At 43.5% G+C, this 17085-nt stretch overlaps 1 pseudogene across 1 annotated transcript in view; it reads right to left on the reverse strand.

The window, feature by feature from the left end:
- Positions 1-1179: 1179 nt before the first annotated feature.
- LOC311149452 (plasma membrane calcium-transporting ATPase 3-like) overlaps positions 1180-17085 on the reverse strand; it is a 172721-nt pseudogene continuing 156815 nt past the window's right edge. The window contains exon 24 of the transcript in view: positions 1180-1602. The product of the transcript in view is annotated as a plasma membrane calcium-transporting ATPase 3-like (transcript). The remainder of the gene's footprint in view (positions 1603-17085) is intronic.

The raw sequence follows: 17085 nt of genomic DNA on the forward strand, positions 1-17085 counted from the left end.
GCTCAGTGCTGCCCCCTCCTGAAGGCCGACCGGGGTACTGCAGGCTGCAAATTATCCTTATAACTTATTCTGTGTGCGATTTTAAAATAATCGGTTCAAGGACATACATCTGTTGAAATAGAAGGAAGTATTGGTACAATGATTGTGTTTGAACATTTTGTGTATATCCACAAATATTGACCACGATGATCCCCCATTGACTATAATCCCCCATTGACCCCGGGCGGCCTTGAAAGAGCGGGCAGACGTTCTCCCCTGGTTTGTACTATTCATTAATAAGAAACAGAGTGAATCCGCCCCCCTGTCACCCCAGGATCCTGTTGATCCACCGCTGCATTGTGGGAGTTGTAGTTTGACTGGAGGAGTAGGCTGTGAGGTGAGGAGAGGAGAGGAGGAGGGAAAGTGTCTGAGTTTTGTTGTCGAGTTCTTGTGTAGAGTTGTATAATGTCCGATCACTCCTCCTCTCCCCTGTGGTCCAGTGGCCTGGTCATAGCAGATCACTCCTCCTCTCCCCTGTGGTCCAGTGGCCTGGTCATAGCAGATCACTCCTCCTCTCCCCTGTGGTCCAGTGGCCTGGTCATAGCAGATCACTCCTCCTCTCCCCTGTGGTCCAGTGGCCTGGTCATAGCAGATCACTCCTCCTCTCCCCTGTGGTCCAGTGGCCTGGTCACAGCAGATCACTCCTCCTCTCCCCTGTGGTCCAGTGGCCTGGTCATAGCAGATCACTCCTCCTCTCCCCTGTGGTCCAGTGGCCTGGTCATAGCAGATCACTCCTCCTCTCCCCTGTGGTCCAGTGGCCTGGTCACAGCAGATCACTCCTCCTCTCCCCTGTGGTCCAGTGGCCTGGTCATAGCATTAAGAAGAGAAGCAGGAAGGAAGGGCTTAACTCCTCCCTCCAGTCAGAACCTAGACTCCCTTTACACCCCTCCTCTCTGATGGTGGAAAAATGTTTATCCTTTGAAATGTCTGTCTATTGTCTCTCCTCCCTGTCTGCCTGTCTCTCTCTCCTGTCTCTCTCTCCTGTCTCTCTCTCCTGTCTGTCTGTCTGTCTGTCTGTCTGTCTGTCTGTCTGTCTGTCTGCCCATTCCTCCCTGCATCTGTTGATGAGTTATAAGGATGTCTCAACGCAGTAGAGGAGGAGGGCGGGGGAGCAGCAGAGGGAAGGAGAGAAGGAGGAGGCTAGGAGCCTGTTACCCCTAGCGTAGTTGTAGCTCTGGTCGCAACTTCATAATTGATGCATCGGTTACCTGGGGAAACAGCGTTGTTGTTTGTGTTGCCAAGGGTGACCAGTGTTGCGTTGTTGTTTATGTTGGTAGGGGTGACGGGGAGACTGTGTTGTCGGTAGGGCCTCGGCGGGCGGGAGGAGGAGGGGGGCTGGGCGGGGGGTGGGGGGGGCTTGCGGAGGGCGGGGTGGAGGTGGTGCTGGTATCGACTCAGCTCGGACTCCTCATCGATGTCCGTGTCGTCGATCAGAGGGATGTTATGGATGAGGTCATTGATCAGGAATTCTGGGTGAGCCATGAAGTTATGGATGGAGTTCCGTGATTCCGGTTTCTCTCGGGTCTCATACACGTTGGTACGGAAAGCATTGACTACACGCATCTACAGGAGAAGGAGAGATGGGGAGAGGGGGAAGGAGAGAGGGAAGGAGAGAGTGAGTGAGGAGGTGGAGAGAGGGAGACAGGCATACTCGTCCTTCAGTGGACGGACGAATGGATGAACGGAGGGACTGACACTCAGGACCAGGTGGCTGCAGTCTCACAGCTATCTGACCTCTGACCCCTAACCCCTGACTAGGGCTGCAAAGTTCCTTTTACTTTTCCCAGAAAGTTTTTCCAGAACTCCCGGTAGAAGGAATCCTGAAATAAGGAGGGGGGGGGGGGGATGTATTAGGCAACCCTAATCCCCTGATCTCTAAACCCTGACCTCTGACACCCAGCCACCTGCTGCATATGGGAAAAGAAAGACAACCAACGTAACCAAGACACACGTGTGTGTGCTGGAGAGAGAGATGAGTGGTCACACGCAAACACGCAAACACGCAAACACACAAACACGCAAACACGCAAACACACACACATGCATGTGCAGGTTAGAGGGTGGCAGAGGTGAAAGTGTGTTAGACTGATCTGCAACATAACATCCAACGATGAAGACACATACACACACACACACACACGGACACATACACACACACACACACACACACACACACACACACACACACACACACACACACACACATACATACATACACACACACATACATACATACACACACACACACACACACACACACACAGACACACACACACACACACACACACACACACACACACACACACACACACACACACACACACACACACACACACACATACACACACACATACATACACACACACACACACACACACACACACACACACACACAGACACACACACACACACACACACAAACACACACACACACACACACACACATACACACATACACATACACATACATACATACACACACACACACACACACACACACAGACACACACACACACACACACACACACACACACACACACACACACACACACACACACACACACACACACACACACACACACACACACACACACACACACACACACACACACACACACACACACACACACATACACATACACATACACATACATACATACACACACACACACACACACACACACACACACAGACACACACACACACACACACACACACACACACACACACACACACACACACACACACACACACACACACACACACACACACACACACACACACACACACACACACACACACACACACACACACACACACACACACACACACACACACACACACACACACACACACGGACAGACGGTCAAGCAGTAGTTGTGTGTATCTGTTGTCCAGGAAAACATCTTATGCAGACAGACGTTTGAGACGTTAGGCTGCGTCTCCAGCAACACCCTATTCCCTACAGTGTAGTGCACTACTATCCCGATAATCGTGACCTTGGGACTACAATGTTCTATCTGCACAAAGCATAGTTCTGAGATATTGAGCATCAACGCTTTCCCATCCCAGATCTCAGAACTGTTTTGAAGTGAATTCTTCTTTCATAACCCATTAAGGTCCTCACCTTTAAGATACCTTAAAGTACAGAGCATCAAAATCCTGAATCTCAGCAATAAGATTCTAACTGACAGTTCTGAATTAGACATTTTGAGTTTTTAAGAAAGTCTGTGGCTTTTTTAATATGATAGAATAAACAGTCAGAACACATCATCAAATACATTAAGAAATGTCTTATGATCATCAGACAACAAAAAAGTAAAATCAGATGAATTATTGTCATCACTGAACAACGATGTGACATCATTTACTTTAAGATTTTTTTGATTGTGTACCGTTATTGCTGCCTAGACTAGCTAGACCATACTTAGAAGGAAATGGCAAAGACGTGTTTTGATTGGTCCATCTGTATTTGTTCAGGCTTGTGATTGGATTGCAGCGCCAAGTTCAAATGGGTTTATGCAGATAGATTTTTCTATTTTTCATTAACTAACTTCACAGACATATGAAGAACCATCTAAAGATTATATGTGACTAAGGGCTCGATTCAATCAGATCCGTTTTAGTCAAAATCTGCATAGCGGTTGTTTTGTGGCTCCCGGCATTACACCTAAAGCAGGCTATTGCCATTGGATGCACAGAATCACATTAACAGAAATCCCATGCAGCCTTATTTACAAGCTCAAACACTGGAATGTGATGTAATCCTCCATTAGGATGATAGAAATCCTTTTTATTTTGTTTAATGATTTTTCAATTTGAGCACAATTATTTCGATACAGCCTACACTTTCTCGTTCTGAACTTCTAATGCGAGTGGGGCGGGTGTGGCTTCGTGACAATGATTGGAAGAGCAGCTGCTCACTGATTTTTCGGCTCCAACGCAGTTCCACCTCCGACATCGCCGAAAAACATCCGCTATGTGGGTGTCTGCTATCACCGGTTAACGCTTGATATGATTGAATCTAGGCCTAACTAATTTTTGACAAAAGTTGCCATGCCAGGGGGCAGTATATTGCCTGCAGTACCAAAGTTGCCCTACTAGGTGGCAGTATATTGCATGCAGTACCACAGTTGCCCTACTAGGGGGCGTTATGTATCTCTCCCTATTGGACCACTCAAGGTAGCTAGATGGAAAACATGATGGTTGAAAACGAGAGGAAAGGAAAGCACAGACACAGCGAGATGACCTTACTCTAACCTTACTACAACACTCAAACGAACCATCAAACAAGCAAAGCGTCACTACAGGACCAAGATCGAATCCTACTACACCGGCTCTGACGCTCGTCGGATGTGGCATGGATTGCAAAGTATCACGGATTACAAAGGGAAACCCTGCCACGAGCTGCACAGTGACGCAAGCCTAACAGACGAGCTAAAAGCCTTCTATGCTCGCTTCGAGGCAAGCAACACTGAACCACGCATGAGAGCACCAGCTGTTCCAGATGACTCTGTGATCACGCTCTCTGTAGACAATGTGAGTAAGACCTTTAAACAGGTTAACATTCGCAGGGCTAGACAGATTACCTGGACGCGTACTCAGAGCAAGCACTGACCAGCTGGCGGGTGTCTTTACTAAAAGGTCCAACCTCTCCCTGACCCAGTCTGTAATGCTTCAAGCAGACCACCATAGTCCCTGTGCCCAACAACGCCAAGGTAACCTGCCTAAATGACTATCGCCCGGTAGCATTCACATCTGTAGCCATGAAATGCTTTGAAAGGCTGGTCATGGCTCACATCAACACCATCATCCCAGACACCACTCCAATTCGCCCCAACAGATCCACAGATGACACAATCTCAATCACACTCCACACTGCCCTTTCCCACCTGGACAAAAGGAACACCTATGTGAGAATGCTGTTAATTGACTACAGCTCAGCGTTCAACACCATAGTGCCCACAAAGCTCATCACTAAGCTAATGACCCTGGGACTAAACACCTCCCTCTGCAACTGGATCCTGGACTTCCTGATGGGCCGCCCCCAGCTTGTGAAGGTAGGCAACAACACATCGACAACGCTGACTCTCAACACGGGGGCCCCTCAGGGGTGCATGCTTAGTCCCCTCCTGTATTCCGTGGAAATAAAATGAAGAGGAAATGTCTAAAGAAACCTATATATGCTAGTTCATGGGTTGTTGTATTTAGATCTGATAATGGTCTATGCTAGTTCAGGGGTTCTCTAACCTTATCAAGTCTACTAACTGAGCTGTTGTATTTAGATCTGATAACGATGCTAGTTGAGGGGATCTCAAACCTTATCAAGTCTACTAACTGAGCTGTTGTATTTAGATCTGATAATTATGCTAGTTCAGGTGTTCTCTAACCTTATCTAGACTACTAACAGGGCTGTTGTATTTAGATCTCATAATGGTCTATGCTAGTTCAGGGGTTCCCAAACGATTTGGGGCCGGGGACCCCCTCATAATCAGAACTCAAAGATCAATAGAGATGAAAATAGCATACATAGAGTTCTTCTATGACTTTGTCAGTGCATGGCCGGATGAACCAAGTCTCGGGCCCTGGGAAGGAACATTTTAAAGGCCCGCCTCTTTTAATCTGAGAGAGAATTTTGCAGTTTTCAATCACATTTCCTGCAATTCTACACATTTTGCCAAGAGGCAGAGAGAAACATTTTGCAGTTAAATTACAGTGCATTTATGTAAAAATATATAATAAATATACTGTATATATACACATACACATATATCATTTGGGGGAATACAAGAAGCATTGAGCTGAAACATGTATAATCGGTGGAGTACTATGTGAGCTCCCCAGGCCCATGTTGCCCAGTGTTTAGAACATAAATTGTAGATTAATAATATTTGTTATTTGATGTTATTGTATTACACTAAAACATATTCCATGGATCCCTTGGCAAAAGTGTGTGTAATCTGTTGTTGTTAGTAATATTAATAACACAAATTAAATGTAAAAAAATAAATATATGTGGCCACGGACCGGGTCCTGCTCTACTGTACAGACCATGGACCCACAATATTACTGTTGGCTTCTAGCGGACCAGACAAACCTTCCAAGACAGAGAAAGAAGGAGAGAGAGTAAGAGAGAGAGAAATAGAAAGAGAGCGAGCGAGAGTTGGCGGTAGGGGAGGAGAGGAGCAGCCCTCTCTCCTGGTCTGTTAGAGAAAAGAACAGACAATATCAGCTGAAAGAGGAGAGAGAGTAGGGGGAGAGGAGAGAGAGAGTAGGGGGAGAGGAGAGAGAGAGGAGGGGGAGAGGAGAGAGAGGAGGGGGAGAGAGAGTAGGGGGAGAGGAGAGAGAGAGGAAGGGGAGAGAGAGTAGAGGGAGAGGAGAGAGAGTAGAGGGCATTAGGGTCTGCTATACAAATTGATGGAAACTGGTGTTGGGGGAAAAACATACAACGTTATAAAATCCATGTACACAAACAACAAGTGTGCGGTTAAAATAGGCAAAAAACACATTTCTTTCCACAGGGCCGTGGGGTGAGACAGGGCTGCAGCTTAAGCCCCACCCTCTTCAACATATATATATCAACAAATTGGCGAGGGCACTAGAACAGTCTGCAGCACCCAGCCTCACCCTACTAGAATCTGAAGTCAAATGTCTTCTGTTTGCTGATGATCTGGTGCTTCTGTCACCAACCAAGGAGGGCCTACAGCAGCACCTAGATCTTCTGCACAGATTCTGTCAGACCTGGGCCCCGACAGTAAATCTCAGTAAGACAAAAATAATGGTGTTCCAAAACAGGCCCTAATGCCAGGACCACAAATACAAATTCCATCTAGACACCGTTGCCCTAGAGCACAGAAAAAACTATACATACCTCGGCCTAAACATCAGCGCCACAGGTAACTTCCACAAAGCTGTGAACGATCTGAGAGACAAGGCAAGAAGGGCCTTTTATGCCATCAAAAGGAACATAACATTTGACATACCAATTAGGATCTGGCTAAAAATACTTGAATCAGTTATAGAACCCATTGCCATTTATGGTTGTGAGGTCTGGGTTCCGCTCACCAACCAAGAATTCACAAAATGGGACAAACACCAAATTGAGCCTCTGCATACAGAATTCAGCAAAAATATCCTCAGTGTACAACGTAAAACACTAAATAATGCATGCAGAGCAGAATTAGGTCGATACCCGCTAATTATCAAAATCCAGAAAAGAGCCGTTAAATTCACAACCACCTATAACAAAGCCATCAGAGAAGAATGGGAGAAATACAGGTGTGTTAAGCTTGTAGCGTCATACCCAAGAAGACTCATGGCTGTACTCGCTGCCAAAGGTACTTCAACAAAGTCCTGGGTATAGGGTCTGAATACTTACAGTACCAGTCAATGGTTTGGACACACCTACTCATTCAAGGGGTTTTCTTTCTTTTTTTAAACTATTTTCTACATTGTAGAATAATAGTGAAATAATGAAATAACACATATGGAGTCATGTAGTAACCAAAAAAGTGTTAAACAATCAAAATATATTTTATATTTGAGATTCTTCAAATAGCCACCCTTTGCCTTGATGACATCTTTGCACACTCTTGGCATTCTCTCAACCAGCTTCACCTAGAATGCTTTTCCAACAGTCTTGAAGGAGTTCCCACATATGCTGAACACTTGTTGGCTGCTTTCCCTTCACTCTGCAGTCCGACTCATCCCAAACCATCTCAATTGGGTTGAGGTCGGGGGATTGTGGAGGCCAGGTCATCTGATGCAGCACTCAATCACTCTCCTTCTTGGTAAATAGCCCTTACACAGCCTGGAGGTGTGTTGGGTCATTGTCCTGTTGAAAAACAAATGATAGTCCCACTAAGCCCAAACCATATTGGATGGCGTATCGCTGCAGAATGCTGTGGTTGCCATGCTGGTTAAGTGTGCCTTGAATTCTAAATAAATCACTGACAGTGTCACCAGCAAAGCACCCCCACACCATAGCACCACCTCCTCCATGCTTTACGGTGGGAACTACACATGTGGAGATCATCCGTTCACCCACACCGCGTCTCACAAAGCCACGGCGGTTGGAACCAAAAATCTCAAATTTGGACTCCAGACCAAAGGAAAAATGTCCACTGGTCTAATGTCCATTGCTCGTGTTTCTTGGCCCAAGCAGGTCTCTTCTTCTTAATGGTGTCCTTTAGTAGTGGTTTCTTTGCAGCAATTCGACCATGAAACACAGTCCCCTCTGAACAGTTGATGTTGAGATGTGTCTGTTACTTGAACTCTGTGAAGTATTTATTTGGGCTGCAATTTCTGAGGCTGGTAACTCTAATGAACTTATCCTCTGCAGCAGAGGTAACTCTGGGTCTTCCATTCCTGTGGCGGTCCTCATGAGAGCCAGTTTCATCATAGCACTTGATAGTTTTTGCGACTACACTTGAAGAAACTTTCAAAGTTCTTGAAATGTTCCGTATTGACTGATCTTCGTGTCTTAAAGTAATGATGGACTGTTGTTTCTCTTTGCTTATTCGAGCTGTTCTTGCCATAATATGGACTTGGTCTTTTACCAAATAGGTAGATCTTCTGTATACCTCCCCTACCTTGTCACAACACATCTGATTGGCTCAAACACATTAAGAAGGAAATAAATTCCATAAATTAACTTTTAAGAAGGCACACCTGTTAATTGAAATGCATTCCAGGTGACTACCTCATGAAGCTGGTTGAGAGAATGCCAAGAGTGTGCAAAGCTGTCATCAAGGCAAAGGGTGGCTATTTGAAGAATCTCAAATATAAAATATATTTTAATGTGTTTAACACTTTTTTGGTTACTACATGATTCCATATGTGTTATTTCATAGTTTTGATGTCTTCACTATTATTCTACAATGTAAAACATTTTAAAAATAAAGAAAAACCCTTGAATGAGTAGGTGTGACCGAACTTTTGACTGGTAGTGTATGTAAATGTGATTACATTTTTTTATACATTTGCAAACATTTCTGAAACCTGTTTTTGCTTCGTCATTATGGGATATTGTGTGTAGATTGATGAAATAATAAAATAATAAATTTCAGAATAAGGCTGAAACGTAACAAAATGTGGAAAAAGTCAAAGGGTCTGAAGACTTTCTGAATGCACTGTATGCTGCTATTTGTTTTGTTAAATTACAATCACAGATTTGTAAAACAGACAGGAAATATTAGCCTATTGTTTACTTGGTGATGTGAGGTCTCAATTTTGAATTAAACTTTGTCTATGTTCAGGTTCAGCAAAAATATGGCTAGCAATCTTGGGTTATGACAAAGAAACACTATGACCGAGTTACACAGTTGGTGATAGAATTCACTTTATCCAAAGCGACAGTATGCATGCATTCATATTCCATTCATATTCCATTCGTGGCCCCGGGAATCAAACCCACAATCATGATGTTTCGAGCGCCATGATTTTTTCTATTGACTGTCAGGGTCGTTATTTATTTTGCTATGTTAATAGGCTATAGACTACATTTATAACAGTTTAATAGGTTATAGACTACATTTGTAACAGTTTAATAGGCTATAGACTACATTTATAACAGTTTAATAGGCTATAGACTACATTATAACAGTTTAATAGGCTATAGACTACATTTATAACAGTTTAATAGGCTATATAATACATTTATAACAGTTTAATAGGCTATAGACTACATTTATAACAGTTTAATAAGCTATAGACTACATTTATAACAGTTTAATAGGCTATAGACTACATTATAACAGTTTAATAGGCTATAGACTACATTTATAACAGTTTAATAGGCTATAGACTACATTTATAACAGTTTAATAGGCTATAGACTACATTTATAACAGTTTAATAGGCTATAGACTACATTATAACAGTTTAATAGGCTATAGACTACATTTATAACAGTTTAATAGGCTATAGACTACATTTATAACAGTTTAATAGGCTATAGAATACATTTATAACAGTTTAATAGGCTATAGACTACATTTGTACATAACGTTACGGTGAGGTCAAATAGAGTACAGGCAGTGTGGAGGATCTCACAGGAACACCGAACAGTGGTGTGATTCACAGGAACGGGCTTTGCATGTAATTACAGACTGCCACAAGCCAAACCCCTGGGGGAGTTGATTCTGCTAATTTTGATAGGTTAATGAAAGCCCTGCCCTGTAGATCCCTGATAATGGAGGCTATACAGTCCATTCATTAAAAGGCATACAACAAAATATGCTTTTGCAGAGATATATATACTGTACTTAAAATATCCTCGTACTTGGCCGTCCCATCGCTACGGGAGATCAGCTCCTGCTCAGCCCAGTCAAAGCTCTTCTCTTCTCTGTCCCGTCACCCCAGAGTCCTTGCCCATCTTCCGAAAACATCTGAAACCCTACCTCTTCAAAGAGTATCTTAAATAAGACATCTCAGTCTTATCCCCCCACCCCCCAACATTTTTTATTATTTAAAAAAATAAAACAATGTGCACTTGTCTCTTCCTACTAGCACCGACTTTGCTGATAACTTCTTTATTGAGGAAAAATGTACTTATTACGACTGTGATATGTGGTTATCTCACCTAGCTATCTTCAGATGAATGCAACTGTAAGTCGCTCTGGATAAGAGTGTCTGATAAACGACTAAAATGTTAAATGTAGTACTGGTGTCCGTTAAGGGATACTTCGGGATTTTGGCGATGAGGATATTAGAGGTACTCTGCCGTTCAGGGGTTTGGGGTCGCTTGGAAGTGTCCTTGTTTTCGAGAGAGGAGCAATTTTTTTGTCCACTGGAGTGACATCAGGTTGATCAGAGTGTGGACATTGTTGATGTTGTGGATGGCTGTTGTAGCTGGAAACTGCATATTTTTTTTTGTGTGTGTGGAATGTCTACATGGGCGTGCAGAGGCCCATTATCAGCAACCCGCAGGACACCGGTCACGGCGTCGGTGGTGGAGGGGCGACTCCGGGATGCTGGCCTTCTGGGCAGAGTTGCAAAGAGAGAGCCATATCTCAGACTGCCCATCTTAATCTTTTATTTTTATTGGCCAGTCTGAGATATGGCTTTTTCTTTACAACTCTGCCTAGAAGGTCAGCATCCCGGAGTCGCCTCTTCACTGTTGACGTTGAGACTGGTGTTTTGCGGGTACTATTTAATGAAGCTGCCAGTTGAGAACCTGTGGGTGTCTGTTTCTCAAACTAGACACTCTAATGTATTTGTCCTCTTGCTCAGTTGTGCACCGGGGCCTCCCACTCCTCTTTCTATTCTGGTTAGAGCTAGTTTGCGCTGTTCTGTGAAGGGAGTAGTACACAGCGTTGTACGAGATCTTCAGTTTCTTGGCAATTTCTCGCATGGAATAGCCTTCATTTCTCAGCACAAGAATAGACTGACGAGTTTCAGAAGAAAGTTATTTGTTTCTGGCCATTTTGAGCCTGTAATCGAACCCACAATTGCTGATGCTCAACTAGTCTCAAGAAGGCCAGTTTTATTGCTTCTTTAATCAGCACAACAGTTTTCAGCTGTGCTAACATAATTCCAAAAGGGTTTTAGCCTTTTAAAATGATAAACTTGGATTAGCAAACACAACGTGCCATTGGAACACAGGACTGATGGTTGCTGATAATGGGCCTCTGTGAGCCTATGTAGATACTCCATTGAGGATCGGCCGTTTCCAGCTGCAGTAGGAATTTGCGGCATTGGCAGCGTCTACACTGTGTTTCTGATCAGTTTGATGTTGTTTTGATGGACGGGGAAGTTGCTTTTCTTTCGAGGGCAGGGACATTTCTGGGTGGCCCCAAACTTTTGAACGGTAGTGTAGTTTCGCGAGCCAATGCTAACTAGCGTTAGCGCAATGACTGGAAGTCTATGCTAGTTAGCAATTGTGCTAGCGCTAGTTAGCAACTTCCTTCAAACTGCACGCAGAGACATCCTCGAGTTCATCTGCCTCTAGTGAAGTAGATAAAGGGCCTCTGATTAGCCTCAGCCTGATTGAGGTGACAGTAGTCACACAGATTAAAGGGATTAATTATTATCATCTTTGGTAGTCCTTGGCCTAACAAATTATCAATTTGCAGCAGACCCACAGGATTTTTCCATAATGCTGTGTTTTTATTTCCATTTGATCTGGATGCTTAGGCTACGTTCTAATTTATAAAAATCACATTTTAGTCAGTCACTGTACAGCCATATAAATATTCATATTTTGTTCTGTAATATGTTTTATTCATGAGCTATGAATTTGTCTGTAGTTTCACTTACAAACAGAGGAGGGCAGTATTGCCATACTCTACTTTTTGCAGAGCCGAATATATGGAGCGAGATACCTGCCAAAAGATTGAATATAGGCATCGTTAGGATCGTAAGAAAAGCCATGCGTGAAACATAAAACATGACATGTCATCTGTGAACATACAAACACCGTGTTACGATTAGGAACTAACATTTCAATTCTGACGTACAATAATACCTTTCAGAGTTTTGGCAGTTTCATCTCACCAACATTATTTTTTTTTTTACACCAAACGGCCTGTGAGGAGTGCTACGAGAACAAACATAACACAGTATAAAAACCGGAAGTCAGGGAGAAGTCAGGGAGAAGTCAGGGAGAAGTCAAGGAGAAGTCAGGGAGAAGTCAGAGAAACCGGAAAAGATGTATCCTGCACATTTTCAAGTTAAAGGTCTCCATTCTCTATGACTCAGTTGAGTTTACTTCACATTTAGGTAGCTAATGTAATGGATTTGTTTGCCAGCGCTGTATTATGCCTACAACAGGGACGTTTCTGTCCACTAGGTGTATCTCTACAGCATGAAAATGTATGGACTCACTACTGTAAGTCGCTCTGGATAAGAGCGTCTGTTAAATGACTAAAATGTAAATGTAATGTAACGGTTTAATAGGCTATAGACTACATTATAACAGTTTAATAGGCTATAGACTACATTTATAACAGTTTAATAGGCTATAGACTACATTTATAACAGTTTAATAGGCTATTGCAATAATTCAACATGCATGGTTGTAGGCTGCATCACTCCTTCAGCCAAGGTAGCAGATTATCAAATGGAAGATACTGGCCTATGCGTTCCTACAGGCTGCGCTCTGCGGTCGCCGGGCACGCTCCACTATTGATATCAGTAGGCCTACGTCTTTAGAAAATAATGATTCTACATCCTAGGCTACAACAACACAGTGCGATGAGGAATGTATTATTGTTAGTACACAATTATTGTCTAGGCTGTAAACTGCAGTGATGTTGGCTAATTTGAATAACCGCTCAAACGTCCTTTTGTGCTTCATGCCGAAATAAAGCCCTGCTTTATACAACCATTCGGATCAGTTATGGGTTTATTCTCGACAGTTTACAAGGTCCAGAAAATGACATTCGGCCACTCATATGGTGTATTTTGTCAGGATGTATCGGCGTTTAGAGATAGGCCTAACCATAGAAAAAGAGGCTATAGCCTATAACACTGAGATGTGCTGTCTGTCGTGGATCCCAAGTCATCCTATAATTAACCACCATAGGCCTTATAATGCCAGGATTGGGGCCGAAGGACTGAAACTTCTGAAAAAGTGAATCGGGCCAGATATGCTGAAGTGGACTCTGCCCTAGTACCATTAGCCAGAACCCAGAGTAATATGATTCTGCAGGACTCGGGAAAAGCTCGGTCCGTATGAAGCCCTCTGAGTCGATGCCGAGTCCCCTGAGTCTCAAACGGAATAGGCCCGAACCCACCATGTTGACTGGGTACTGACCACAACTACTGACCACAACTAGAGACCACAACTACTGACCACAACTACTGACCACAACTACTGACCACAAATACTGACCACAACTACTGACCACAACTACTGACCACAACTACTGAACACAACTACTGACCACAACTACTGACCACAAGTACTGACCACAAGCACTGACCACAACTACTGACACCAACTACTGACCACAACTACTGACCACAACTACTGACCACAACTACTGACCACAAGCACTGACCACAACTACTGACCACAAGTACTGACCACAAGCACTGACCACAACTACTGACCACAACTACTGACACCAACTACTGACCACAACTACTGACCACAACTACAGATCACAACTACTGACCACAACTACTGACCACAACTACTGACCACAACTACTGACCACCACTACTGACCACAACTACTGACCACAACTACTGACCACAACTAGAGACCACAACTACTGACCACAACTACTGACCACAACTACTGACCACAAGCAATGACCACAAATACTGACCACAACTACTGACCACAACTACTGACCACAACTACTGAACACAACTACTGACCACAACTACTGACCACAAGTACTGACCACAAGCACTGACCACAACTACTGACACAATCACTGACCACTATAGACCACAACTACTGAAACACACATATTTACCAAAACGACTGATCACAACTACTGACCACATATCTACTGACCACAACTACTGACCACGACCACAAAACTACTGAACCACATAACTACAGACCAAAACCACTACTGACCACAACTCTTTTACCACAATCACTGACCACAACTACTGAACCACACAACTACTGACCACAATAACTGACCACAACTAATGACCACAACTACTGACTACAACTACAACTACTGAACAAATCCACACAACTCTTGATCACAACTACTGACCACAACTACTGACCACTGCTGACCCCAACTACTGAACCACACAACTGACCACAACCACAAAACTACTGAACACTACAGACCACAACTACTGACCACAACTACTAAACCATAATTACTGACCAAAACCACACAACTACTTACCACAACTAATGAACCACACAACTACTTACCACAACTACTGAACACTACTTACCACACAACTAATGACCACAACAACACAACTGTTGACCAAAAGTACAGACTACAAGTACTGACCACAACCACACAACTACTGACCACAACTACTGCTTTGGTCTACACAGGCTCTGGTCCAGCTCTGGTCCTGGACGTAGCTAGCTAGCTCTGGTCTAGCAATGGTCTGCACTATAAATTACAACTACTTAAATGTGCATACATTTGCATATAATACCCACCAACAATAATTGTAACTCTTGAACCGTTCAAGCTAGAGACACCAAACCAACTCAGGCTATTCTAACTTCATCTACCTACTTTCTCAACTATAACCAGTCACCACCATTAATACTGCAGACACTACCACCACTTTAACGTATTTCAAAACCATACACACTTTAAAACCAGCTAGCAAACACAGCACACTTTCTTCAGGAAATGTACTTTTATCCTAAATAGTTTATTTATTAGATAGAACCACAGCTAGCTATCAGTAGGTCTACATACAAACCTATTCTACATAGTTATTCAACTACCACAAGCTGTCATGACTAGATGCACCATCATATTTCTCTCCCCAAATAATAGCCTACAACTTTCTAATCATTATATCATCATTCAACTCAAATCAAACTTCATTTACACTGAATATTTTACATAGTAAATTGTGCATTTATTGATTGATATGATTGATTCAGAATTCTATATTTATTCAATTTCCATCTAGCATCCTGACATTGTGATCTAACTGCCCCACAATCCAAGTCGCCTCCAACGTCGTTTTGGAGAATTTGGCAGCACGTCCAACTATCCTCACAACCGCAGACCACGTGTAACCACGCTAGCCTCCACATCCGGCTTCTTCACCTGCGGGATCGTCTGAGACCAGCCACCCGGACAGCTGATGAAACTGGGTTTGCACAACCAAAGAATTTCTGTCCGAAACCGTCTCAGGGAAGCTCATCTGCGTGCTCGTCGTCCTCACCAGGGTCTTGACCTGACTGCAGTTTGGTGTCGTAGCCAACTTATGTGGGCAAATGCTCACCTTCGATGGCCACTGGCACGCTGGAGGAGTGTGCTCTTCACGGATTCATCCCGGTGTGTATGGCGTTGTGTGGGCGAGCGGTTTGCTGACGTCAACATTGTGAACAGAGTGCCCCATGGTGGCGGTGGGGTTATGGTATGGGCAGCCATAAGCTATGGACAACAAACACAATTGCATTTTATCGATGGCAATTTGAATGCAGAGATACCGTGACAAGGTCCTAAGGCCCATTGTCGTGCCATTCATCCGCCGCCATCACCTCATGTTTCAGCATGATAATGCACGGCCCCATGTCTCAAGGATCTGTACACAATTCCTGGAAGCTGAAATGTCCCAGTTCTTCCATGGCCTGCATACTCACCAGACATGTCACCTATTGAGCATGTTTGGGATGCTCTGGATTGACGTGTACAACAGCGTGTTCCAGTTCCCGCTGATATCCAGCAACTTCGCACAGCCATTGAAGAGGAGTGGGACAACATTCCACAGGCCACAATCAACAGCCTGATCAACTCTATGGGAAGGAGATGTGTCGCGCTGCATGAGGCAAATGGTGGTCACACCAGATACTGACTGGTTTTCTGATCCACGCCGCTACCTTTTTAAAAAAGGTATCTGTGACCAACAGATATGCATTCCCAGTCATGTGAAATCCATAGATTAGGGCTGAATGAATTTATTTAAATTGACTGATTTCCTTAAATGAACTGTAACTCAGTAAAATCTTTGAAATTGTTGCATGTTGCGTTTTATATTTTTGATCAGTGTAACATGGTTGATATAGTAGTCTAAAGTAATCAGACTAATTATTTTACTACATTTAACTTTGACTATATGGAACTGCTTTGCTTTAAAGATGCACTATGCAGAAATCGCTCCGCCATTTCCTGGTTGCTACAATTCTAATAGTTTGCCTAATTTCAGTTTATGTGACAAAACAAGCAAGTATAGTGGAGAGAATCATTGTACCACCTCAACCGCTGTGAAATGTATTTTTAATAACCAAAAATACTGTATTTTCAGCTGGTGTACAAAACCGAATGTAAAAGATGCTAAACTTAACAGGAAGCATAGAAATAGCGCACGTAGAACAGATCTACCACTTCTTAGACTTGCTTTCAATGAGAGTGACAGATCTATAAC

Source organism: Coregonus lavaretus (genome assembly GCF_964263955.1).
Source record: "Coregonus lavaretus genome assembly, chromosome: 22".
In the NCBI taxonomy this organism is placed as follows: Eukaryota; Metazoa; Chordata; class Actinopteri; order Salmoniformes; family Salmonidae; genus Coregonus; species Coregonus lavaretus.